General features: G+C 41.5%; 1 protein-coding gene across 1 annotated transcript in view; it reads right to left on the bottom strand.

Annotated features, from left to right (window-relative positions):
• The window catches only part of LOC119512632 (GC-rich sequence DNA-binding factor 2-like), a 935,299-nt gene that overhangs the window by 173,629 nt on the left and 734,405 nt on the right, over positions 1-27,265 (bottom strand). The gene's annotated exons all lie outside the window — the stretch shown is intronic.

Raw genomic sequence — 27,265 nt, 5'->3', positions numbered from 1 at the left:
GAACATGGCCCCAGAATTTATGGGATTCCATGTCAGGTCCTTACAAGTTTCAAATGAATGTGGCCCTGGATTTAAAACCAATTTACATTTTGGTGTTTGAGGGAAGGTGTGGGTGACACAGCAGGAAGGAGGCAGGGTGCTTAGGAAGTAGTGGTTAAGGAAAGCAGCAAGAAACCTGGGACAGTGGTTCTTAAGTATTTTTGGATCATGGATCTCTTTTGAAGATATAAAATCCATGAATCTCTTCCCTAGAAAAATGCGTAGATACTCTGGTAACAGTTTTTAAATACATATTTTTATTTTAGAATTTTATTTAGAATAATTTTAGATTTACAGAAAAGTTGTTGCAAAGATAGTTCAGAGAGTTCCTGTGTACCTCTCACCCAGGTCTCCCATTATCAAAATATTCACAGGTGTGACACCAAGGGGCAAAAAGTCATAAGCGCCAAAATTCTGCCTACCACATAGATTTTCCACAATAATCTTATACACATACAACGTAAATGCAACAAAAAATAACTAAATACAATGCTCTGATGCTTTTATTATATTATTTAAAAAATGCTGGTGGCAACCCATTATGTTGATTTCATGACACACTAATGGGCTGCAACCTGTAATTTGAGTTTATATTGAAAAAAGACCAGTGTCCCCTTTTAAATTCACATTTACAAAAATTAAGGCTCATAGAAGGGCCTTGGGGCCCTTACCTTTGTGCAAAATGTTATGGGACTAACTAATTGCAAGAAAAAAAAAACCAGACAATCCCAGGCTGGGGAATATTCTACAGGATACCTGGCCAATACTATTCAAGGTTGTAAAGGTCATAAAAACACAAGGAAAGTGAAAAACTTGCCACAGACTGGAGGAGATGGTGCGGGGGAACATGACAACTAAATGCAATGTGGTAATCCTGTACTGGATCTTGGACTAGAAAAGTGATATTAATAGAAAGACTTGAGATACAAATAGTGTGGAGTTTAGTTAATGGTAATATACAAATGTCAGTGTTTTAGTTTGGACTAATATGCCACTGTGTTATACAGTCCCATGATTTATCCTCTAACTTTCCTTCTAGTAACACAATCCAGAACTTCCTCTTTTAACCACAATCACACACATAACTTAGTGCTGTTAATTACACACAATAACATGCTACCATCACCACTATCCATTTCCAAACATACACAAATCAACCTAATTAGAAATTCTGCACATGTTAAGCATCAGCTCCCCATTCTCTACCCCCACTCTATCTCCTGGTAACTTGTATTCTAGATGATTACTATGAGTTTGCTTATTTAGTTCATGTCAGTGAGGTCATACAATATAACCTTTTATGTCTAGCTTATTTCACTCAATGTAATCTCAAGGTTCATCCATGTTGTCATATGCATTAGGATTTCATTCTTTTGTATTGCTGAATAATATTCCATTGTATGTATATATCACATTTTGTTTATTCATTCATCAGTTGATGGACACTTGCGTTGCCTTCTTCTTTTGGGCAATCGTGAATGATGATGTTGCTGTGAACATGGGTTTGCAAATACCTGTTCAAGTACCTGTGTTCAATTCTGGTAGTGGGATTGCCGGATCATATGGCAGTTCTATACTTAGCTTCCTAAGGAATTGCCAAACTGTCTTCCACAGTGGCTGCACCATTTTACATTACTGCCAGCAATGAATGAGTGTTCCTATTTCTCCACATCCTGTCCAATATATGTAGTTTTCTCTCCCTCATTTTTTTTAAATTTAGCTGGAGCTTGCATAATCTCTTTTTTTTTAATAGTGGCCATTCTAGTGGGTGTGAAATGATACCTCATTGTGGCTTTGATTTCCATTTCCCTAATTGCTAGTGATGTTGAGTATCTTTTCATGTCTTTTTTAGCCGTTTCTATTTCCTTTTTGGAAAAATGTCTATTCAGATCTTTTGCCCATTTTTAAATTGTGTTTTTTTGTCATTTTATTGTTGATTTGTAGGATTTCTTTATATATTCTTGATAGTAAGCCCTTACTGGATATGTGGTATCTAAATATTTTCTCCTGTTAAGTAGGTTGTCTTCACTTTCATGCCAAGTTCCTTTGATGGCCAAAAGTTTTTAATTTTGAGGAGGTCCCATTTATTTTTTTTTTCATTGCTTGTTCTTTGGGTGTAAAGTCTGCGAAACACCTACAAGGTCTTGAAGATGCTTCTCTGCATTTTCTTCTAGAAGTTTTACAGTCCTTGGTTCTTATATTTAGGCATTTCATCCATTTTGAGTTAATCTTTGTATATTGTGTGAGATAGGGGTCCTCTTTCATTTGTTTGCATATGGATATCCAGTTCTCCCAACACAAAAATTTGTAGAAGAGACTGTACTTACACAGTTTGAGTGGACCTGGCAGCCTTGTCAAATATCAATTGGCCATACATGTGAGGGTCTATTTCTGAATTCTCAATTTGATTCCATTGGTAATGTATCTATCATTATGCCAGTACCATCCTAGAGTTTTTTATTTTAATTTTAATTTTTTGACCTCTGTAGCTTTGTAATACGCTTTAAAGTCTGTGCTGGTATGGAACTGCACCCCAGAAAAGACCATGTTCTTTTAATCCATTGTTTGGGTACAGACCTACTGTGGGTGGGATCTTTTGATAGGTCATTTCAGTTGAGATGTGACCGGGCCCATTCAAAGTGGGTAGTAATCCTTTACTGGAGTCCTTTATGAGAGAATAAAAGACAGAGACATTTGGAGAAAAAGCAGAGATAGAAACACCCAGAGAAGCAAGAAGGACCTACAGGAGCTGAGACAGCGTTTGAAATCAGAACCCAGGAAAGAAGGAAAAAAAGACATTGCTATGTGCCTTCTCATATCCAGCAGCCTTTCCTCAGAGAAGGTATCCTTTTTTGATGTCTTAATTTGGAATTGTAGCTTGTAACTTAATAAATCTTCATTGTTAAAAGCCAACCAATTTTCTGGTATATGGTATTTTGGCAGCTTTAGCAAACCAAAAAAGTCAGAAAGTGTGAGTCCACCAACTTTGTTCTTCTTTTTGAATATATTTTTGGCAATTCAGGGCCCCATACCATTCCAAATAAATTTGATCATTAGCTTTTCCATTCCTGCAAAGAAGGCTGTTGGAATTTTGATTGGAATTGCATTGAATCTGTTAATCAGTTTGGATAGAAATGACATCTTAACAATAGCTAGTCTTCCAATCTATGAACATAGAATGTCCTGTCATTTATTTAGGTTTTCTTTGATTTCTTTTAGCAATGTTTTGTAGTTTTCTGTATACAAATCCTTTGTATCATTGGTTAAATTTACACCTAGGTATTTGATTCTTTTTATTGCTATTCAGAAGGGAAATTTTTTCTTGATTTGCTCCTCATTTTGCTTATTACTAGTGTATAGAAACACTACTGATTTTTTGCATATTAATCTTTTATCCCACCACTTTGCTGAACTTGTTTATTAGTTATAGTAGCTTTTTTATAGATTTTTTGGGACTTTCTATATATAGGATCATGTCATCTGCAAATAGTGAAAGTTTTACTTCTTCCTTTCCAATTTGGGTGCCTGTCATTTCTTTTTCTTCTGTAGTTGCTCTGGCCAGAACTTCCAGCAAAATGTTGAACAACAGTGGTGACAGTGGGCATCCTTTTTTGGTTCCAGATCTTAGAGGGAAAGTTTCATATATACCCTTTTTCATGGCCTTAGAACTGTAAATCTGTAAAAAATACATTCCCATTGTAAAAGTCAACTCATTTCTGGTATATTGCATTCCAGCAGCTTTAGCAAACCAAAACTCCCTGGATACGTGGTACAATTTTTACAACTTGCACTTCTTTGTGCAATTGTTTCACCTCCAGGAAAAAACTTCCTTTCCTCTTTTCCTTCTCTGAAAATCTTCATCTGTTCTGTTTTTTGTTTTTGTTTTTTTTTTTTTCTATAATTTTTTCATTCTCCTTTTGTTGTCTCTAGCTGCTTTTGCCTGGAGGACAAATTCTGGGAGGAGGTTCACCCCAGGAAAGGACTTTCCCAAGTTGGTATTTTCTAGCCAGAACAGGGTCCAGGACACACAAAGGGGATGCAGACTGGCTCCAAAGTGCCCTGGGAAGGGGTTAGGAAGGGCGCCAAGTCTCTTTGACAGCTTCCCAAAGCTGTGCTTTCTTGGCCTGCCCCCAAAATGCAACCCTTCAGCTAACTGTCCCTGGAGCTCTGAGGGAGTGCTGTGTCTTTAAATCTCCACTGCCTCCACCCCTGTCCAGGGTGGGGTTGAAACAATGGCTGCCATCGCCTTTGTCTGAGGCAGGTTGAAACAGGAACTCAGAGCTGTGACCCAGCAGTCTGAATTTGTTAATCAAAAGTCATGATCACCCACCTCTGTCCTTGGGGAAGAGGATTTTTATGTCCCTTTCTGTCTCCAGTAAACTACCAGGGACTGGACCCCACAGTGGCCTGCTGCATGAGTGGGGTATGGGTGCTGGCAGCCACGCAGCAAGAGCATGTCACTGTTCTTCACCGTAGTTTATCAGCTTCTTCCTCCTCTCCCCTGGATGCTGTGCAGTGTTTTTCTGACCTCCAGAGCCTGAGAACAGTTGTTTCAGATAGTTTCTGCCTGTTAAATAGCTGTTTTGATGGAAGGACTGAGTCCTGGAGCTCCCTTCTCCACCATCTTCTCTTGATGTTCCCACTGGATCTGTTTCTGTACCCTCTGTTCTTTGCCATTGATCTATTTGTGTATTTTTCACCAATATCATTCTCCTGATCACTGTAGCTTTATAGTAAGTCTTTAGAATTAATTTGCCAATATCCTCAAAATACATTGCTGGGATTTTGATTGGGGTTGCATCAAATCTATATATCAAGTCAGGAAGAACTGACATCTTAATAATATTGAGTCTTCCTGTCTATGAACATAGAATATCTCTCCATTTATTTAGCTCTTTGATTTCTTTCCTCAGAGTTTTATAGTTTCCTTCATATAGATCTTATATGTGTTTTGTTAGATTTATACCTATTTCATTTTTTAAAAAATGGTGCTTGTTTTAGTTTCTCAACTGCTAAAATGAATACAGTACAGTGGGTTGGTTTAACAACTGGCATTTATTGGCTCTCAGTTTTGAGGCTAGAAGTCCAGAATTGAGGCATCAGCAAGTCTCCCTGAAGACTGTGGCCGCTGGGGCTGGCTGGTCCTTGGCTTTTCCATCACATGGCAATGCACATGGCTCTGTCTTATCCTTTCTCTTCTGGGTCCATTGACTTCCAGTTTCTGGCTGCTCCCATGGCTTCTTTTTCTTCATGTCCAATTTCCTTTGCTTCTAAGGATTTCAGCCATATTGGCATAAAGCCCACCCTCATTCAGTTTGGGCACACCTTAACTGATAACATCTTCAAAGGTCCTATTTACAAGTGGGTTCACACCCACAGGACCAGGGATTGGGACCTAAACATTCCTTTTGTTGGGGACATGTCTCAGTCCCCAACAGTGCTAAAGCAAATGGTGTAGTCTCATCTCTTTCAAAGCCAGGATACCTAAAACCCTAAGCCTTGCTAGGGTGAGCTACAAGTATACAGAATAGTAGTGGCTAATAACTAACCATGATAAAGATACGTCATATCCTTTTTAAAGGATATATATATATATTTGTTGGTGCTTATTTTGTGTGTCTTGTCCTATCTCCAGCTAAACTTTGTCTAAGAATGTGATGTGCATATTTCTCATGTATTAAAGGGAAAATTTAAAAGGCTACTGCAGTAAAACCTATCTTATGACCTATCAATTCTTCTAGGCATTTACCCAAGAGACATGAAAATATGTGTCCACAAACATGCTTATACATGAGTATTTCATAGCAGTTTTATTTACAGTAGCCCCAACTGGCAATAGCCTAATACAGGTATTCATCAACACACAAATGGATAAACTAACTGGCAGACAATGGAATACGTCTCAGTAATGAAAAGCAACTACCTATGTATATATTTAGCAACAAGGATGAATTTATAAATATTTTGCTGTGTGAAAGAGGCTGTAGAAATCAAAGAGTACATGCTATGTGATTCCATTTTTATGACGTTTGAGAATAAGCAAAATTAATTTATGCTGAGAGAAAAGCAGAAGAGCTAATGTCTCTGGATGATGGGTTTGGATATTGACTATGAAGGGGTGTGAGGAAACTTGCTATGTTCTGTATCTTGATGGGGTGTAGGTCACATGGACATTTATGTTTGTCAGAACTCAGAGAATGGTACACTTAAAATTAGTGCATTTCACTGAATGTATTTATATTTTGTCAAAAAAAGCCGCAAAGCAAATTTCATATTTTAAGTAATGTGCATGTCAAAGTGTCTAGGGAAGAGATTTACTGATGCTAACAACTATTCTTGAAATGCATAAAAATACGATGGATTGATGGATGGAGAGAGAGGTGATATAATAGGGCAAAATGCTAACAATTAGAGTCTAAGAGGTGGGTTCACTTTTCTGTTTGAAAATTTTCATAATTAAATGTTGGAAAAATAAAGGTCATTGAAATCCCACGGGAGGTCAAGTGAAAATGGCAAAGTGGGGAGGAGAGAGCGGAAACACAAATGGGCTAGTCCACCAAACACTTCCTGTGCCCCTTCTGAGTGCAGCACAGATATGGAGATGAATAAACCCATTCTGGTCTTGCAGGAATTCATAATCTCTGTAGGAGAGTCTCTAAAACAAGTGAATATTTTAATGACTGTGTTAGTGGAGGCATAAGATGGTGAGTGTGGGAGAAGAAGGTTACATCTGACCAGAGGGAATTAAGATAAACTGCCTCCCCACCCTGTGCAAGGGCACCATCTCCCAGACCTCTGGGATCCTCCACACTGAGGGCCCCTGTCACCTGCAGGAGAGGTGACTAACGCTGGTCCCCTCAACTCCCGGTATAGAACAGCTGCTCTCAGGTATGCTGCAGATGAGCCGATAAACGGATGACAAGTGACTTGTGACGAATAAGAGTTACAATAATAATAATGAGTTGCCTTTGAGATACATTTATTAGAGTGTATTTAAGGCTCTCTCTAGAAGAAAACCATTCTCTCATGCATTCTAATGTACCCTTTCCAGTGGGAGCTGACGGGTACAGTTATGGCTGTCTCGGTAAGAATTGCACACGATCAAGGATGCAGTCTTTGTAGTGTTACACGAGCAAACAGCACCTGTCATATATTTCTTGATGGAAATTCACTTCAGAAATCACCGATTTAAACACTAGTCCCAAAACTCATTTTTTGCATTTGTTAAAAATGCCAGTTTCGGGGGTCCCCACTCCAGACCCAAGGAATGAGAATCGTAGGGGATAGAGCTCCAAGAAACTGCATTTTTTTTTTTTTACAAATTCCCCAGGTAATTATCTCAGCACTGGTGTGCAGACGGTTGGTCTATAGGAAAATGTAAATCTCCCTCATAAGGGTAGAAGGAGATAAAGTATGCATGTAGCAATGTCTGGAATAAAGAGGAAGTAAATGGGAAGAAAACTAGATTTCCTGGGCCACCGGATGAGGGTTCTGGATCATGGACTGGACAAGGGAAGGTGTAAAGAAAGAGTCAAACCCACATGGGCCCAGTTAGACCACATGCAGAACCAGTGTGTTCCCCACTTATAAACACTCCTCGCGTGGACAGTTCTCACCATGCCTGGTGTCTGGCTCATAGGTCCTTATACAGGTTTGTTGAACTTACTCATCATTAATAAAAGTAGCCACTATTATGGTAAGAAAGCGCCTGGAAAGCTGGCAGAGGGTGCGTCAGGATGCCTGGGAATTTAGAGGCCCCTCCATCCCCAGGGCTGTAACCAGCAGAGGGTGCTAGCTCCCAAAGTGGCCTCCCTTACACAGCCACTTGGTAGAAGTGCTCTTGCCAAATCAGGAGCAGGTTGTGACAATTTTAAGAACTTCCTCTGAGTTTTCTGAGCAATGACAGTTACACTTTGTCTATGGCTTCTGGCCTGGGAGCCGCCCACACTCTGTTCCAGCAGTATAGGGCGTGTAGCACACCGAGTTCTCACCTATCTTTCCCCGGAAGGCTATCTGAACTCCTGAATTGTGTTATCCCTGCTTGGAAGAATGTCGTGCAGAGCAAAGGATATAAGTGTGAGGCTCTTTTCGGGACACCATGAACAAAGCCTTCTGCATGTGATAATACATTCCGGTATGTGAGCTAGGGTGAGGCTCTCCCCAGGAATTTGGAAATAAGAGGTGGAGAGATTGCCTTCTGAGAGTGGAAGCTTAAAGTCAAGCACTTCAGAGGCTGAATTGCTCCCAGACTCATCTTGGCCTGAACAAATATGTCTTAAAAAATGTGTCATTGAGTAGGGGGCACTGGTCAGTCGTGAAAGTGAGGGAGGAGGTCCAGAGGCAAACCTAGGGCCATCCCCGCACTAGGTAGGGCGGCTGTAGCATTCCCGGGTGCTGCAGAGTACTCGGGCCCCATCGGTGAGAATGACAGGCCAGCCCGTCCTGTGCAGGTGCCCTTAAACCTGGAACCACACACCCACTTCTCTTTGTCTTCAAGCAGTGGTTTGATGATGACCTGGCTTCCCGGATAGCTCTGCTCAAAGGAAGAGAAGGCATTGGTCATGGGGAGGTAGACTCTTCCCATTCACTGCCACAGAGATTCCTGTTCATAAGTAAATAAGCTCTTTCTGCCTATGATTTGTCTGTCCATGTTGCTTCACTACAGAGACTAGAGGATGGGGTGACCGTCCCTGCACTTGGTCCACGTGGTAGATCATTGACTTGCCAAGCGAGGGGTGGACAAGGGACATGGGCAAGGGATGTGTCCTTGAAGACAAGTGTACAGCCAGAAAACACATGCATTAAAAGAAAATTTCCCAGAGGAAATGATTCAGAAAGGAACCGAGGTCTTTCGGTCACATTTGAGAGACTGCAGGCTGTGTTTTGCCTGTATCCATAAAATCTAGTGAATATTTCGATGTGTCAGAGGAGTTTGTGGAGGAAGAGAGAGGAAGCAGGACCTGTAGAATCAGGAGAAGATGATCACCACACACCGATGGTGTGGGGCCTCCTGGACTGGCTCTAAAATAATTGAAACATGAATGTCCACACTCAAGGCCCTGGAAACCATGTGATGAGGAGGTCAGCACTGTCACTCACTGGTTATTGTGCAGAATTGCCTGGCAATGACACTCCTAGTTTTTTGTATGGGGTAAAGGCTAAGTTGCCCTAATAAATATGCCCCCAAACACTGTGGTTGAAACATAGACGTTTTATTTCTCAATTCAGCTGGCCTAGGCTAGCGGAGCAGCTTGGTTGCATGGGGTCACTCTGCAATCCAGCCTCCTTCCATCTTCTCCGCGCCCCCCCCCCCCAGAAAGAGTTTTATTTTTTGAAATATAATCTACATTATTCAGTAAAATACATAGATCTTAAGTGTACAACTTGATTTTCATCCAAGTAAATACCTGTGTAACCAGCATCCAGATCATAATATGGAACATTCCAGTTCTCCAGAACGTTCCCTTATACTCCTTCCTTATCAATTTCTTCTCCCACCCCAAGACAATCATTATTTTGACTCCATCATCACAATTTAGTTTTGCCTGTTCCTGAGTTTAATATAAGTGGAATCACAAAGTATAGATTGTTTTGTGTGTCATCTTTTACTCAACATGTTTTGATACCCATCTATGTAGTTGCATGTGTCAGGAAACTGCTCTCTATCAATACTGAGAAGTACCCCATTACATGAATATATAACAATTTGTTTATCCAATCTATTATTAATGAAACATTTGGGCTTTTCTAGGTTTGGGCTATTAGGAATAAAGCTGCTATGAACATTCATGTATAAGTCTTTTTGTGGCATTATGCACTCATTTCTCTGAGTATATACTTGGGAGTAAATTGCTGGATGACAAGGTATATTTAACTTTATTAGAAGCTTTCAGACAGTTCTCCAAAGTGGCTATACCATTTTACACTTCCTCCAGCAGTACAGAGTTCCAGTGTCTCCAGTCCAGTCCGCTCCCTCACCAACACTTAATGTCAGTTTTCTCACAGGAAGGAATTTAATACAGGGAATTGGTTGGCTGAAAAATTGTGAGAGGAGCTGGAGGAGTGGGAGTCAGGGGGATGCCACCTGAGTAACAGAGTCCAAGAGCACATCACCATCACCATGATGGTGAAGGGAAGGCCATGAAGAGGCCACTGCTGCCACCTCCAACTTCACAAGGCACCTCCACATCTATGACACTGGAGACCAGATCCAGGAATGCAGAGTCCCACTGCTAGACTCGTGCTTAATACTCATGGGTTTGTGTCCTTGCTGTCAGCAGAAGTGGCAGCAGGAAGGTGGCCTCTGCCCCCCAAATTTATGATAGGGCATCTAATTGACAGAACTTATTTTATATTCACAACTCTATGTCGAAGGAGTCTGGGAAATGTAGTTTTTTGCTTTTCAGCCCCTGCAAAATATAGGAAAGCACCCTATAATAAGGAAGAGTGAGCCAATTGTATCAGTTACCTTTTGCTAAACAACAACAACAACAAAACCCCAAACTCAATGGATTGAAACAGCAACTACTTATTTAGCCCACAATTCTGTGGGTTGGCAATTTGGGGCTGGACTCTGCTGGGCTGTTCTTCTAGCCTCATCTGGACTTGCTCACAAGTTTGCAGTTATTTGCCAACTCGATCAGGAACTGAATGGTCTAGTGTGGGCTCTGCTGGGACAGATCACCTCTGCTTCACCTGGTCTCATCCTCCAGTATGCTAGCCCTGGCTTGTTCTCACGCTGGCTGGGCAGGGTTCTGAGAGCGATTGCAAAATGCTCTTGGGTCCAAGGCTCCAAACTGGCACATTCTATTTGCCAAAGCAACTCACAAGGGCAAACCCAGGTTCAAGGGAAGTAGAAATAGACTCCATCTCTTCATGGGAGATGATCTAAAGCCACACTGCAAGGGTATTAAGACAGGGAGGGGTGGAACATTGGAGCTGTCTACCGCACCTGCTGTAGCACCCACCATACTTCCCATACCTGGCACTCCCAAGTCCCTGTTTCTTTTTTGTGCAAAGCATTTTCTCCCCTGGACTGATTCCCTGTATTTTATCTTTTCTGTCTCTTTATTTTGTCCTGTTCTGTAGGCTCCTCAACTTTATTTTCGAAATCTAATTCTTATGTAGGCAACAATATTTGTATCTTCTGAGAGCTCATCCTTGTTCTCTGTTGTTCCTGTCCTTGTTTCATGGATGTGATATCTTCTAGATTCTGCTGACAACTATAATTAGGGCTTTTTAGTTTTTTATGTTTTTTTTTTTTTTTTTACCCATTTTAACCACTTTCAAGTGTGCTATTCAGTGATATCAATTACATTCACAACATTGTGCTACCATCGCCACCATCCGTTACCAAACTTTTAAATCACCCCAAACATAAACTCCGTACCCATTAAACAATAATTCCCCATCACCCCCCAGCCCATGATAACCTGTAATCTATTTTCTATCTCCATGAATTTGTTTATTCTAGGTATTTCATATAAATGAAGTCATATAAAATTTATCCTTTTGTGTCTGGTTTATTTCATCCAGCATGATGAGGGCTTTTGTTTTAAGTACTGTTGCCTGCATGGCTTTCCTCTGAAGTCATTTTTTTGTTCTTTCCTTATCTTGGTTCCTCTTTTGTGTTGCAGGCTTTACTAAAATGTTTGGTGAATTTTGTCTGTTCACATTAAGGATGAGGCAATCAAAAGCATGTGGGGAGTTCTGTGCATATCCACTTGATGGCTTCTTTTAGGACCAGGTCGGGGCTGCCTGTAGGAGAGCCCCAAACCCTTTAGGATGTGGGTGCTTAACCTTGTTGAGTCATTGACTCCTTGGGTTGTCTGGTGAAATCCACAGGTCAGAGTAATGTTTTACAAGTATTTAAAAACACGTTACATTGGAAGAGTGACGTCATGCAAAATTAGGGTCAGTCCATCCACCAAATCCAGTAGACTGGCCACGGCCAAGATCTGCTCCTTGTGGAGGAGCCTGTCCCTCTCAGCACCATGTGGCCGAGAGTCATCGGGTGACTTCTTGACACCAAAATCACAGCAGTAGAGCACTCGGCAAAGGCCTGTGTCCTCGGCGTGATGGGCCAAGCAAGGTGTGGATGAGGGAGACATAGACCATGGCTCCGGGGTGGGTGCTTTCCTTCTGGGCCCGTGACTTCTAGCTGGCCACTCCACTCAGCAGCCAGAGAGCCTCTTCCCATCTTATTGTCTTTCCATCCCTTACTCCATCACGGTCCAATAGAACTTTCTGTGGTGTTGGAAATATCTCATGTCTGTGGTGTACAATATGGTCCCCACCAGTTACGTGTGGCTCCAGAGCAGCTGAAATGTGGCTAGTGCAGCTGAAGAACTAAATTTTAAATTTTACTTCATTGTAATTAATGAAATCTTCAATTTGCAGAGCTATAGGTGGCTAGTGGTCACTGTAATTGACAGTGCAACTCTACGCCAGATGCAGGTATTCTCCAAGTCCAGTTCACAGGCAGGGGAAAGACAAGACAAGTAGGACCAAGGGCTGGACTGTTAAGTTGGAGGTGACCCAGAAGTGGCATGCTTTACTTTGATTCCCATCCCATTGATCCACAACTCATTGCAAGGGGAAATACAGTCTTTGGCTAGGCAGCTCAACGATGGACAGATTTTGGTAGACATCTGGCAGTTTCAGTCACCATATCTCATCTTTGCAACTCTTAGCAATGCAGTGGGCACATTAACATCTCTCATGGTTAATGGTGATGGTTTCCTAGAGTTACTGAGAGGGTCACATGGAGATAAGGTAGCAAAGCGCTCAGCATGAAGTGGGGAGCATCACGTTCAGTTAAGAATTGTGGCTGTCGTCTTTGTTGGCTGCAGAGTTGACCTTCAGTGATGCTGCTGAGCATATGTCTGGGGTGACAAAAGCTCTAAACCAGGAATGAGGGTTATTCCAAGTACAGAGAAGGGAAACACCATACATAGAGACGGGCCTGAACATCAGACATTGGGCTTAGTTAACGAGAGTTCGCTTCTGAGAAACAGGTTCATTTTAATGTGCCCCAAATCCCAGGTTTCTTAGCCCGAGACATATTCACTGAGACTGTGAAGGGCCTCTTTAGAGACAGCTGGAGAGCTTTTACCTGAGACAGACAGCATGTCCCTTGGGCTCCCCACCCCCTAATAGATCCTAGTAGAGGGAACAGAGAAAGCCACAATTTTAAGATGTCTATGCTCATGGTGTTTTCCTGATGAGCTGATAATGAGCACATTGCTACCTTGTTAGTCAAGATAAATAGATACTAACCAGGGTGCCGCGGGAACTGACAGTGTAGAAATCATCTGTCCTCATTCCAGGGATGTCACAGCAGTGGGTCATGAAGCAAAGATCAATATTTAGCTTTTTAAATGACACAGGTCAAAGATGATCAATTCAGTATAGACTCTCCTTTTTTAAAGAAGTGCATCACTCAGAATAAGCAAATGTGGCACCCCATTTCAAAACACTGAGTGATAATATTTCTTATTTGCTTTACCTGCTAAAAGAAACTTGGTGCCGTCAGTGCTTTCAGTTAGTAAATACTTACCAGGTGAATGCTAGATGAAAGTTTTAGGGATTATTTCTAGATTCCTCCCTTGCAACTGCTACTGTATGGTACATGCTAAAATCAGGAAGCTAAATTGATTTTGTGCCTAATGTCAGCCCTAATTGCAGGTGACACAAATCACAGTGATTTCATGAAAGAGTCTGTAAAAGTAAAAAAGTCTGTCATTCAGAATGTGTTTCCTAGTAGGGAAAAATGTCAAAGATAATGGAATTGGGGAGAGAAATTCCCAAGAGAGCTCAAGATCATGGGAAAACCTCAAGCTTGAGAGAGTGTGGCCTAAAAGAAACTCAAGGGCACCAGAGAAGGGGAATCCCTAAGCTGGGGGTGGCCCTGGGAGATAAGAAGAGGAGCAAATGTCAGCAAATTGAGCTGATGTCCTGATGGTGACATGCACTGAATGTCCATTAACCTAACCCAGGGCACAGCAGAGCCCCACATGGCTGAATAGACAAGCCCACCAGCTCCTGGGGCCCATGGAGGCCTTGGCAAGGGAAGGCCTGGGCTTCTCATAGGTTTCATTATGAGCTAGTGGTTTAGGAATGATGGGGGCAAGTGTCTACAAAGTTGCAGTGAGAGCCAGGAATCAAATGCTTGGGACAGATGAATGGCAAACGCCTCCTAGTATTCTAAGAGACAGAAGGGAATGTCACAATTGTGGAGCCTGAATCAGTCCCTTCTGCTTAAAGCCCTTCTGTGACTACCTAGTGGCCCTCAGAATAAGCTCCCAACTCCTAATAAGACATCTCAAGGTCTTTGTGATCAGACCTTGCCCAACTCTCTACTCCCTGGCTTGTGCTCCAGCTGCTCTTTGAGTTCTCTGAAGGAGCCCCAGTGTCCGTGGTTTGGCATAAGCTGTTCCCTTTGCTTGATGCACATCTCTGCCCCCACCCCCTGTCCCCCAGCCCTGGCCCCCCATCATTGAAGGAGAGCCCCTCTTCTTTCTGAAGTGACTCCCATTGGCTGAATCCACCCAGGACCTGGGGGCAGGGGAGCCCTGTGATGTGCACATCAAGATCAGCCTCCTGGGGCTCAGTGCAGGGCAGAGAAGGGTGAATAAGGAACAGGGCAGGGGTGGAAGGGGCTGTGGTGCAGAGAGAGGTGCCTGGCGCAGTACTGTGGGTTTATAAAGGAAACAGCCACACCCCACCCACTCTCTTCCGGGTCCTGCCTCTCAGAGATAGCCACTTTCAGCTATTCTAGTTATCCTTCTTAGTATTTACATCTATTTACATCCGTATTTCAAACCATATGCTCACACTGCCATGTTTTGATCTATCAGTTGACTTCCTTCCTACCCCTTCCCCCGTTTCCTCTTCTTCCACTCCCAGCATAGTAATATCGTATGTTGGTCATTGCTTTTGAAACCAATAGCCAGTGTTCACATTCTTATGAGTGTGCAAAGATTGTTCACTCCCAAGCCAAAGGGTTCATGATGATTGAGTCCCCTCCATTTTTTTTTAAAATTTCTCTCTCTCTCTTTTTTTTTTTGTGGAGTAATAAGCACATTTTCTTTTATTTGCTTAGCTTTCAAGGAACTTCCCGCTACATTTGTCCAAACACTCAAACTCAGTTTGTGTACCATGCCTGCCAATAGTATTTTTCATAGGCTCAAACATATCTGCTCCTTTTGTTTTGTTTTGTTTTATATCCCTCCGTGTGCCTGTGCAGTCCGGACTGGCTGGGGCCTCCATGCTGTCATCTGGGAATTTCGCTTTGCTGTTGGCATAATTCTAAAGATGTCCCTCCAAGATTTGCACCCCCTGCGTATTCAGTCAAACACTAATCTAGGTGCTGCTGCAAAGGGGCTGTGCAGATGTAACTAAGGTATTAATCAGTTGACCTTAAAATAGAGAGATTATCTTGTATTACCTGGGGTGGGACTAGTGTAATCACATGAGCCCTTAAATGCAAAAGAGGAAGGCAGAAAAGTCAGAGGAGAGACGAGGCAGAGGGGGAGATCAGTGATTTGAAGCCAGGGAAGGACTTGACCCACCATTGCTGGCTGTGAAGGGGGAGGGAGGAGGGAGCCATGAGCCAAGGAATGTGGGTGGCTGCTAGGAGCTGAGATCAGTACCTCAGCTGACAGCCAGCAAGGACACGGGGCCTCAGTCCTATCCCTCTATGGAACTGAATTCTGCCAGCAAGCTGAGTGAGCTTGGGAGAGCTTTCATCCCCAGAGCTTCCAAAGGAACGTAGCCCTACCTTGGTTTTGGCCTTGTAAGACTCTAAACAGAGAGCCAGAGGAGCCATGCTGTGCCTGGACTTTTTACTTGCGGAAACTGTTTTAAGCCACTAAATTAGTAATTTGTTACATCAGCAATAGAAAACTAATAAAGCTGTTATGGGCTTCACTCTACCCTGTCTTGAGTTGGAGTCCCTGTTTTCTATATCCTTTATTTTCTTCTTGGAGCACATTCTCTTGTACGGCGGTTCTCAAACATTTTTGTCTTGGGACCCCTTTACATGCTTACAAATTACTGAAGACTCCAAAGAACTTTTATTGTTATATATCTATCAGTATTTACCATGTTAGAGAATAAAACTGAGAAATCTTTAAAATATTTATTAATTCATTTCAAAACAACAATAACGAACACATTACATATTAACATAAATACCATACTTTTAATGAAAAATAACTATTTTTTAAAACAAAAATTACTAAGAAGAGAGGCATTGTTTTACATTTTTGTAAATCTTTAATTTCTGGCTTAATAGAAGACAGTCGGATGCTTATATCTGTTGGCGTGTATTGTTTTAGTTGAAGTGTGTGAAGAAAACCCCAGTCTCACGGAGATACATAGTTGGAAAAGGGAAGCCCCCCCCGTACCCATGAAAGGGTCTCAGGGGCCCCTAGAGGTCCCTGGACCATACTTTGAGAACTGCTACTGTAGGGTCTTCCTACTCAAAGTATGGCCCAGGGACCAGCACCTCAGTATCAGCTGGAATTTGTTAGAAAGTAGACCTCTAGCTCTTCTGAATCAGAATCTACATTTTAGTAAGATGCTTGGGTGATTCCTACACTTACTACGTTTAAGAGATACTTCCTCGGAAACTTCCAGTGGCAGTTGCCAGGGCAGTTTATTCCTTGAGTCCTTGCATGTCTGAAAATGTCTTTATTCTAGTCTCATTTGACTTGATAGTTGGTGGGTATGGGCTAGATGCTACTTGAAAATCATTTTAATTTTCATTTTCTGTTTCTCCAGAGAATGAATTAATGATAAATGGCAGAGAGTAGGGACATCACTTAACTAACTGGTCAAGGCTGGGGAGGGGACTCAGGGGATATTCTGACCTCCCTGTAAATAACTTTCCGTCAACCTCCCTGTTTTCAGTTCTTTTTTGATCCCTACCTTCCTCAGAACATTGCCCCTCTCTGTACTGAGCCTTTCTGGAGGTCTGTAGGGGCAAACCCCTCATCACTGTTAATTCCCTCCACCCAATAAAGGCACTCGGTTTATGGGATTCTCTGCCCCTCCCATTCTCTTTGGGCTTTTGGGTGTCTACTGTTATTACTTCACTGCCCTTTTAGTGGTGTTTTGGTGGTTGTATTAGCCCAGAAGTCTCCCAAATGGCTTTAATTATCAGAATGCTATATGTTCTGCTCTCTGGAGTGGATAATCTCCCTCTTAGTCTACTTTTTAAGAGTGTTCCTGGCCCATATTTCATGTTTATTTTTCTACAGGAGCTTTATAATCAGACTGCCTAGTTCCACCCCCAAAACCAATTGGCATTTTTATTAAGATCATGTTGATTTATTGTTTAATTCAGGAGAACAGACATCTTTATAATTTTGAGACTTTCAAGAATGGAGTAAGCCTTTCAATTTATTCAATTATTCTTTTATGTCCCTCAGTAGAATTATAAAGTTATTTCTTATAGATTTTGCCTATATCTTGCATTTTATCTTTTTGTTTTTGTTGTTGCTGTTGGAAATGAGATAATTTCTTCCAATATGCTCTGTAGCTATTTGGTGTTTCACTTACCATTATGTCAAGGAGGTCTTTTAAATCTTGATATGTATAAATCTTTCTCATATTTTAAAATGTATTAGCTAGATTTTTAAAAATTTAAAAGTAGTATTTGACATTATAAAAATAATTACAAATATCAGGTAAGTAAGTAAATTTTCCTCTCCTCCTGGTCTCCCAATTTCACTCAGAGTTTAACACTGAGTATGATTTCTCACATAATCCTTCCAGAACTTTTTTATTTTTATAAATGTGTATATGTATATGTAATAATACAAAACAACACAGCCATCTAAATTTTGTTAGATAATTTAGATGACATGGACAAATTCCTAGAGACAGAAACTATCAACACTGACTCAAGAAGAAATAGACAATTTCAACAGACCAATAACAAGTAATGAGATTGAATCAGTCATCAAAAACCTCCCACCAAAGAAAATCCCAGGACCAGATAACTTCACTGGTGATTTTTACCAAACATTCCAAGAAGATTTAATACCAATCCTGCTCACTCGTCCAAAAAATTGAAGAGGCAAGAACACTTTTTAACTCATCCTATGAGGCCAACATCACCTAATTTACCAAAGCCAGATAAAGATACCAGAAGAAAGGAAAATTATAGACCAATATCCCTTATGAATATAGATGCAAAAATCCTTGACAAAATACTAGCAAACTCAATCCAAGAGCATATTAAAAGAATTATACACCATGATCAAGTGGGATTTATCCCAGGTATGCAAGGATGGTTCAATTAATGTAATACACCACCTTAACAGAATGAAGGCAAAAAACCGTGTGATCATTTCAATGGACACAGAAAAGTGTTTGGCAAAATCCAGCACATCTTCTTGACAAAAACACTCAGAAAACTTAGAACAGAAGGAAATTTCCTTAAAATGAAAAAGGGCACATATGAAAAACTCACAGCTAACTTCAAACTCAATATTGAAAGACTTGAGGGCTTTCCCTCTAAGATCAGGAACGGGACAAGGATGCCCACTGTCACCACTATTATTCATATTTTCCCAGAAGTTCTAGCCAGAGCAATTAGGCAAGAAAAAGAAATAAAAGGCATCCAAATTGGAAAGGAAGAAGTAAGATTTTCCCTATTTATAGATGACATGATTATATATAGAGAAAATCCTGAAAAATCCACAGCAAAGTTACTGGACCAAATAAATAAATTCAGCAAAGTGATAGGGTACAAGATGGACAGGCAAAAATCATTAGTGTTTCTATATACTTGTAATGAACAAATTGAAGAGAAATTTTTAAAAATCCCATTTACAATGGCAGGAATAAATTCAACCTAGGATGTAACTACAAAACATTGCTAAAAGAAATCAAAGAAGACCTAAAAAAATGGAAGAACATTTCATGTTCATAGTTTGGAAGATTAAAAATTGTTAAGATGTCATTTCTACCCAAAGCAATTTACAGATTCAATGCAATCCCAATTAATATTCCAACAGCCTTCTTTAGGCAATGGAAAAGCAAATCGTCAAATGTATATGGAAGGGTAAGATGCCCTGAATAGTCAAAACCATCTTGAAAAGAAGAACAAAGTTGGAAGACTCACACTTCCCAATTTTAAATCTTATTACAAAGCTATAGTAATCAATATAGCATGATACTGGCACAAGGATAGACACATGGACCAATGGAATTGAATTCAGAGTTCAGAGGTAAACCCTCAGATCTATGTCCAGTTGATTTTTGACAGGGGTGCCAAGTCCACACATTTGGGAAAGAAGAGTCTTGTTAACAAATGGTGCTGCGAAAATTGGATATCCATATGAAAAAGAATGAAGGTGGACCCCTCACCCTGTATACAAAAATCAAGTCAAAAGGAATCAAGACCTAAATATAAGATATAAAACTATAAAATAAAACTCCTAGAAGCAAACAGGGAAGCATCTTTAGGATCTTGTGTTAGACAATGGTTTCCAAGATTTTACCCCAAAAGCATGAGTAACAAAGTAAAAATAGATAAATAGGACTGCTTCAAAATTAAAAACTTTCATGCATCAAAGGACTTCATCATGAAATTAAAGAGATAACTTATGGAGTGGGCAAAAATATTTGGGAACAACTTTCTAATAAGGGGTTAATATCCAGAATATATAAAGAAATCCTACAACTCAACAATAAAAAGACAAACAACTGAATGAAAAACTGGGCCAAAGACTTGAATGTACATTTATCCAAAGAAGATATACAAATGGCCAAAAAGCACAAGAAAAGATGCTCAACATCTTTAGCTATTAGGGAAATGCAAATCAAAACCACAATGAGATACCATTTCGTACCCACTAGAATGGCTCTTATTGAGAAAAATAGAAAATTACAACTGTTGGAGAGGATATGGAGAAATAGGAACACTCATTCATTGTTCGTGGGAATTTAAAATGGTGCAGCCTCTATGAAAAACAGCTTGGCACTTCCTCAGAAAGCTAGTATAGATTACCAAATGACCTGGCAATCCCACTTCTAGGTATATACCCAAAATAATTGAAAGCAGGGACTCTAACAGATATTTGTACACTGATGTTCATAGCAATATTATTCACAATTGTAGAGATGTAAGCAACGTGTTCATCAACATATGAATGGATAAAATATACGTACAATGAAATATTATTCAGCTGTAAAAAAGGAATGAAGTTCCGTTACATGCAACAGCATGGATGGACCCTGAAGACATCCTATTGAATGATACAAGCCGGACATGGACAAATATTGTGTGATCTCACTGATATGAAATAATTAAAATAATCGTATTCATAGAATGAGAAAATAAAATATAGGTTACTGGGGTAGGGGTGTAGAATAGGGAGTTAATGCTTAATGAGCACAGGGTTTCTTTTTGGGGTGATGGAAAATTTTTGGTAATGGATGGTGGTGAGTGTAATTCCCACCACTGAATTATATTTTTGGATGTGTTTTAAGGGGTAATTTTAGGTTGTGTATATATTACTAGAATAAAAATTTAAAAGAAAAAACAGGCATATACAACACAAAAAAGTGAACCCTCATGTAAACTATGGAGCATAGTGAGTATAATTAATTGTACAATTATAATAATATTCTTTCCTCAATTGTAACAAAGGGACACACTAATGCTAGTGTTAATAATAGGGAAAACTGCATGTGTGAGTGGGAACTCTGTATTTTCTGCATTTTTCTGTAAACCTACAACTCCTCTAATAAAAAAAATTATCAAAAAAGTTGCATATGCATATATAACTTAAAAAACATAAAAGTTTCTACAAACAGGCGCATGCTGTACCCATTGTTGCTTTTTACCTAATAATCTGTCTTAGAGATGTTTCCTTACCAGCACACACATTTGTACCTATTTTTAAAATGCTGTATGGTATTCTATTGTATGCATGAATCAAAAACTTTTTAGTCAATCCTCTATTGATAAACAATTAGGATATTTCCAACTTTGTTTTTATGTACAATGCTATGATGAATATTCTCATTCAGATTTTTGCTTGCATGTGGGAGTGTAGCTATAGAACAAATTCTGGAAGTAGGATTGCTAAGTTAACAGTTATGTAATTTTAAAATTTATGATCCTCCAAAGAAATTGCACCAATTTATAGTCACACCAGGAGCATTTGACAGGTTCCTGATAACCATGCTGTGTATTATCAAATGTTTTAATCTTTGTCAGTATGAGAGGTTAAAAAAAATATTGTACCTTAGTAATTCATATCTTCCAAATGATATTGAGCATCTTTTCATAAGTTTTTAAGCCATCTGTATTTCTTTTTCTATAAATTGCCTATTTATGTCTTCATAGATTGATTTTAAAAATTTGTTATTGGCCATGTTTTTTGAATGAGAAGTCAGCCAGTGAGCCAATGAGTGTGATTGGGGGTGTGAGCTGTGCTGCCCAGGGTGAGGGGAAGGAGGTGGGGTGAGGTGGGGTGGGACATAAAATGTTGCCAAGCAAACTGGCTTGCTTAGATCTTTAAAATACTTTCTTCTATTCTTTGGGTTTGTATCTGGATGTCTGGGTTTGAAACCCCGTAGGGCATAGATTATCTCTCCCCTCCTAGCCTTTGCACCGGCTCTCTGGGTAGGTGCAAATTAGCCAGGACCACGTGGCTGAGTGGTCCTCAGCTCTGGAGGTCAGGGCCACTGAGCTGGCTGTCTCCCCTGCTGCACCCTTCTCCATGTCCTGAGAAGCGGACCTGTATGCCCTGCCTTGGTGGGCTTCCTACTCTCCAACTGCTGCTTGGGTTCAGCCAATGGGGAGCCCTACAGGAGATGGTAGGGATGGAGGAGAGTGAAGCTCAGGTGTTTATTCTTCCCTCTGGGTAGTTTGGCACAGACTGCTTGTCCCTTGACCAAACAGATGAGCGCTTGCCGGGCCCCCTCTACACTCAGCCTTCCCATCTTTGGGGGTGTGGGTGGGGTAGCACATGACCAGTAGCTGCAGGGATAGCTCTGGGCTTGAGGAAGATGGTCTCAACCACAGCAGAATCCTGTGATTCTCCTTAGGGCTTGGGCAGAACCAGGCTTCGGTGGGGAGCCCAGGAGTGAGGGTGGCAAGGGCTCTAGGATAGTCTGCATGTGCTAGTGAAGCAGGAAATGGGATGAGTTAAAGGACGGAAGCTGACCAAAATATTTCAGCTGCAGGAGGCATGGGCAATGTTGACTCAGGCCTGAAGTGTCCCCAAGAGGCTTCCAGTGTCACAGTACAGGTCGTAGGGCACAGGGCTAGGTAGAAATGAGAAGATGCTAGAGTGAGGGACAAGATGAGGGTGGTAGCTAATGGTCCAACCTTCATACCTAGCTCACAGCCTTGGGCCTGTGGGAAGTCCAGGGTGGGAGGGAATCTTTCCCTTGCTCTTCCCGAGAGGACCCAGAGCAGGCTCGCACGCCCCCCACGTTACCACCTCCGCACCAGCCAGTCTGTTTTTCCTTGCTGTTTCTCCAGGTGAAACATCATAGGGCAAGAGTGATTTACTTTTTCTCTCCAAAGAACAGCCTAGAAGCATTGGCTTTAACTGAAGACTTAGTGAAACAGACAGGAATTACAATGCAGATAACGAAATTTAAAGTGGATAGTAGAGATCATCCTTTCAGAGATCCTTTCTGGAGGTTTCTTTCTTCCCACCTTTGCATTTAGCCCCCGTGCAGACCTCAGCTTCCTTCCCTCTTAAGACTTCTCCAGATGCTGATTCAGGGCCTCTACCTCCTCTGGGTCTTGAAAGGGGGAAGAATTTTCTTTTTCCTTTCTTCTAGGTTAACATAAAACAAAAACAAAAAGAGGTAACGAAAAGCTTGGCACATATACCAGTATCTGTAATCTCTGAAATTCTACATATTCCAAATCTGTGATTTAAGCAGGGAACATGGTATAATTTACTCGTTTTGTGCCTTAATTACCAGAATGTCTTGCAATAAAGTGGAGCAACTTAACATTATGCTAGATGGCCTCCAATTGCTGTGCTTTCTGAGTTGGTCTTATGTCTGCTTTTTATAATTGTTTGGTCTCTGCTCCTATTTTTTGCGCCTCATTTGCTTTGAACTGGTAAACCAGATAATTAAGCTTGTTACTGTGGAGTGCAAAATAAGGTTGCTAAATTTTGAGTGAGGGATTGAAGACAAATCCCATAAACAAAGGGAATTAGCTTTAACATTTGTTTTGGTTGTTTGGAGGTCTTTTTGCTTATATTTTCCCAGGCTTTGTTTTTAGTTGTATTCCAGATAGATGAGGTTAGCAGATAATGTAATGCTAGATTGGAGACTTGTGCTGTACACTCTTGAAGGGGATCAATAAAAATGGGACTTGAGAAAGGGACAAGGCTCTGGTGGGCATGGAAAGGGGAGAGAGCAAAGAAAAGCCCCCAAAACGGCTTCTGGCTTTGTTGACCATCAATATTGTGCCCAGGATGTGACGATCTATTATGGCCAAGGGCATTGTGGGCAGATGACCACCCAGAAAGACCGTCGTTGTGGTCCTGCTCTCCTCGTCTCACTGCCCTATTTAGTACTGGGCCTCCACGCTGTGTCTTTTCCATGCTCCATCCTTGGATCCCCAAATCAGACTCCATCCTTTGTCCTGACTTTGGTTTCTTACCTGGAGCTTCTTTTTCTGAAACTTACAAAAACATATATTCTAATCCCTTCCTGGCTCATGCTGACTCCAGCCTTCATAGCAATGTCCCAAACCAATCGCTACTTTTGGGTCTGATGTCTTGGCACCCACTTGGGCCTGAGGAGCCCATGAGGTTCCTGGGCTGGGATAAAATCACACGGGACATGTGTCACCTTCCTCACTTGGGCAATGGAGTTTGATACCGTCCTTCCACTTCCTGAGAGAAGAAAACACAAGTCTTGGGGAAGAAAGACTCATGTCCAGAGGCAGGTGCATTAGTAGCCCAGGAGAGTTCCACACATAAGCTCAAGTTTCAGGGGAGGTCAAGTCCAGAGGCTGCGAGGGCAGGATCTTACTTGGGGAGCCCCTTTTCTCCCCTCTATCCCTATCAGTATTGTAAATTGATCTTTTAAAAGCCATTTAAGAAAAGGGTGGTGTGGTGGGGAGCATTGAGGCCAGGATCCTAAAAGAAAATTTAAATTCCTGTTGTATTGTCAGCAAAAGGGGAAGATGTCCTTCCAGTGTTCACAAGGGAGGCTCCTTACTGGCCACTTAGCCTTCTGTGAGCAAGTGGGGTCCTACTGGTCCAAGGCAAGGTCTTCCTGCAGGCAGAAGATTTGTTAGCAACACCAGGGGAGGATTTGGTTCAGAGACATCCCCCTGCCTTTGGGGCCCAGATGATGAGGAGGCCCCTGTTCTCATTTACTGCCTAGATAATTTCAAAATATAGTTTAGACCACTGCTGCCCAATAGAACTTTTTACAAGGATGGAAATGTTCTATGTCTGCCACTAAAAGAATCCTCCTTAACACACTAAGTTATTGGGGAGCTGGGTTGGGGACCACAGTTGGGTACCACAGATGGTACTTGCTAGAGTAGCAGCACTCAGTTTTCATTAAACACCCTGTTTCTCAGGATCTCCTGGTTAGATCATCACTGACCAACCATCCTGTGGAAGATACATCTCCATCCAGCTAGCTGTGAGGCCAGTGGGCTGACCTGGCCAAGCGATGGCTCCCAGCACACTCTCAGCACCTGTGCTCGCAGCTCACATCCTGAGCTGTTCTGCTCTGCCCTGTTTGCACCCCACGTCCTGTGTGCTCCCTGATCTCCCTCAGTTTCTGACCACCTTCCATCTTTAACTCAGTGAGAGGAACCTTGGAAAATTTGTACTTTATAATGTGTAAAAGAGAAACATCAAACAGAAGGGTCTCTAAGGCCAAAGCCATTTGCCCAGAGGTGGACTGGATGATTTATCAGAGTCTTCCAGGCCTGACATGATAATTGGGATCCTAACAATAATATGAATGGAAATAACCAGTCCTGCCCTTCTGCTAGAAGAGTACAGAGAGAGAATACATGCAAAATTACTTGGAAAAGTTAAAAATGCTATAAAACGTGAAGTATTATAGCTATCAAATCCTTGCTTTCCTCCTGAGCAGACCATCAATAAGTGCTGCTAACTTTATCACTCCCTTCCTGCCTTTTATTTTCTCTTCCTTCTTTCTTCTGGGCCGAGTATAGTGCACCTGACCCAAAAGTGCCGTGGGTTGAATGCGTTTTCTTCTCACTGCTTCCTTCTCAGGGTCTCTATCAAAGTTCATCTGCTTTCTTCTTTTGTCTACAAGAGTCACGTTCAGAAATAGTTGGCTTCCTAGCTGGTGTGAAGAAACCACTTTAAAATTACTTGATGGAATAAAAAAAAATTTTAGGCTCTGAAAACCCACAAGGCTTTGTGCAACCTGTTGGCCATTTCCTTAAAGCACTTATGAGGGAGCGTTAAGAATCAAATACCAGAAATGGCTGCAGCAAACACATCCACCAAAGTCAGACAGAGCAAATGATGGTGCACCAGGGGAACTGAGGGTGACTTTAAATGTCAACAAGTTTTTGGGAAAGAATCGTAGAGGGATTTTTCTTCTATTTTTTAAAAATACAGTCTTATTGAGATATATTCACATACTGTATAATCATCCACAGTGTACAATCAGCTGTTCACAGCACCAGCATATAGTTGTGCATTCATCACCACAATCAATTTTTGAACATTTTCCTTACTTCAAAAAAAAAAAAAAAAAAAAGTAAAGAAGAATACTCAAAGCATTCCATCCCCCCATCCCACCTTATTTTTCATTCAATTTTTGTCCCCATTTTTCTACTCATCTGTCCATACACTGGGTAAAGAAAGTGTGAGCCACAGGGTTTTCACAATCACACTGTCACACCATGTAAGCTACATTGTTATACAGTCGTCTTCAAGAATCAAGGCTACTGGGTTGCAGTTTGACAGCTTCAGGTATTTCCCTCTAGCCCTTCCAACACACTAAAAACTAAAAATGGATATCTATGTATCGCATAAGTATAGCCCCCAGAAGGACCTCTTGACTCCATTTGAAATTTCTCAGCCACTGAAATTTTCATTTCTCTTCCCCCTTTTGGTCAAGAAGGCTTTCTCAATCCCATGATGCTGGGTCCAAGCTCATCCCCAGAAGTCATGTCCCCCGTGGCCAGGGAGATTTACACCCCTGGGAGTCATGTTCCACATAGTGGGGAGGGCATGAGTTTACCTGCAGAGCTGGTTTAGAGAGAGAGAGGCCACATCTGAGCAACAAAGAGGGATTTTTTTTTTTTTTTTCACTGAATATCACCAAGAATGTACTTTAAAAGGTAACCAGAAAATTTTCCTCCTTAGTATTTTACAATACAGAGCAAGAATTGTAGCTGAGCACATGCTGACGGTGCAGAACACAAACAAAGGAAATTCTTCATAACTCATTTATTTTGCAGGACTTAGAGAGGCTGAGTGACTGTTAGAAATGACAGCTCTCCTTGGTATTCCATTTCCTGTGGTATTTTAAGTGAGGAAATGTCTTTCTGGGAATATTTACACAACAGTAATAAAGCAGTGTTCAGCTTCCGATGAAAAAACCAGAGCTGATTAAAATATTTACAAAACATGAATTGGATTTGAAAGTCTTGTTGAACTATTTTCTTCTCCATGTGGATCTGAAAGAGGACAGAGGTGGAGGTGAGAGGGAGGGGATCACCCAGGTGCTCAGGTCAGGGCTCCTGAGCTCTTGGGCCATCATGTCCCTGGCTGGGTCTTTGCTTTGTGTGACAGAAATTCAGAGACAGTCTCATAAAAACCAAATTCCCAGGAGCCCTATCCATATGGATAAGCCACATCCCTGCAGGCAGAGGGACCTCAGAGCCATCTCCTGGGGATTGTGGGCAAGAAGGTGGAGAAGTACCTGGCATCTGTTGCCCATGGCTATGGTCCTTGACCTTCCCCTCTGGTCTGTCTGTGGCTTCCTATGGCTGGAAGTCCCTGGCTGGACCATCTGAAGGACCCAACTCTTCACCTTCACCTCTGTAGCCAGCGTTACCTAGGTTTCCCATCAGAATCCACCCCTCTGCACTCCATGCCGTGATCCCAAATGAACTTACAGTCTGCAGGAAGATGTGTCTGGACTTGGAGGGAGAGAAGGGACCCTGGTGATTGTTCTGGTGCCAGAGTCTGAATTCTAACTGAGTGGGTGCTCCCTTCTGAGC

The sequence above is a fragment of the Choloepus didactylus genome, chromosome 17 (genome assembly GCF_015220235.1).
Source record: "Choloepus didactylus isolate mChoDid1 chromosome 17, mChoDid1.pri, whole genome shotgun sequence".
In the NCBI taxonomy this organism is placed as follows: Eukaryota; Metazoa; Chordata; class Mammalia; order Pilosa; family Megalonychidae; genus Choloepus; species Choloepus didactylus.
Note: the sequence above shows the minus strand (reverse complement) of the source record. Positions and strands in the feature narration are given on the sequence as shown.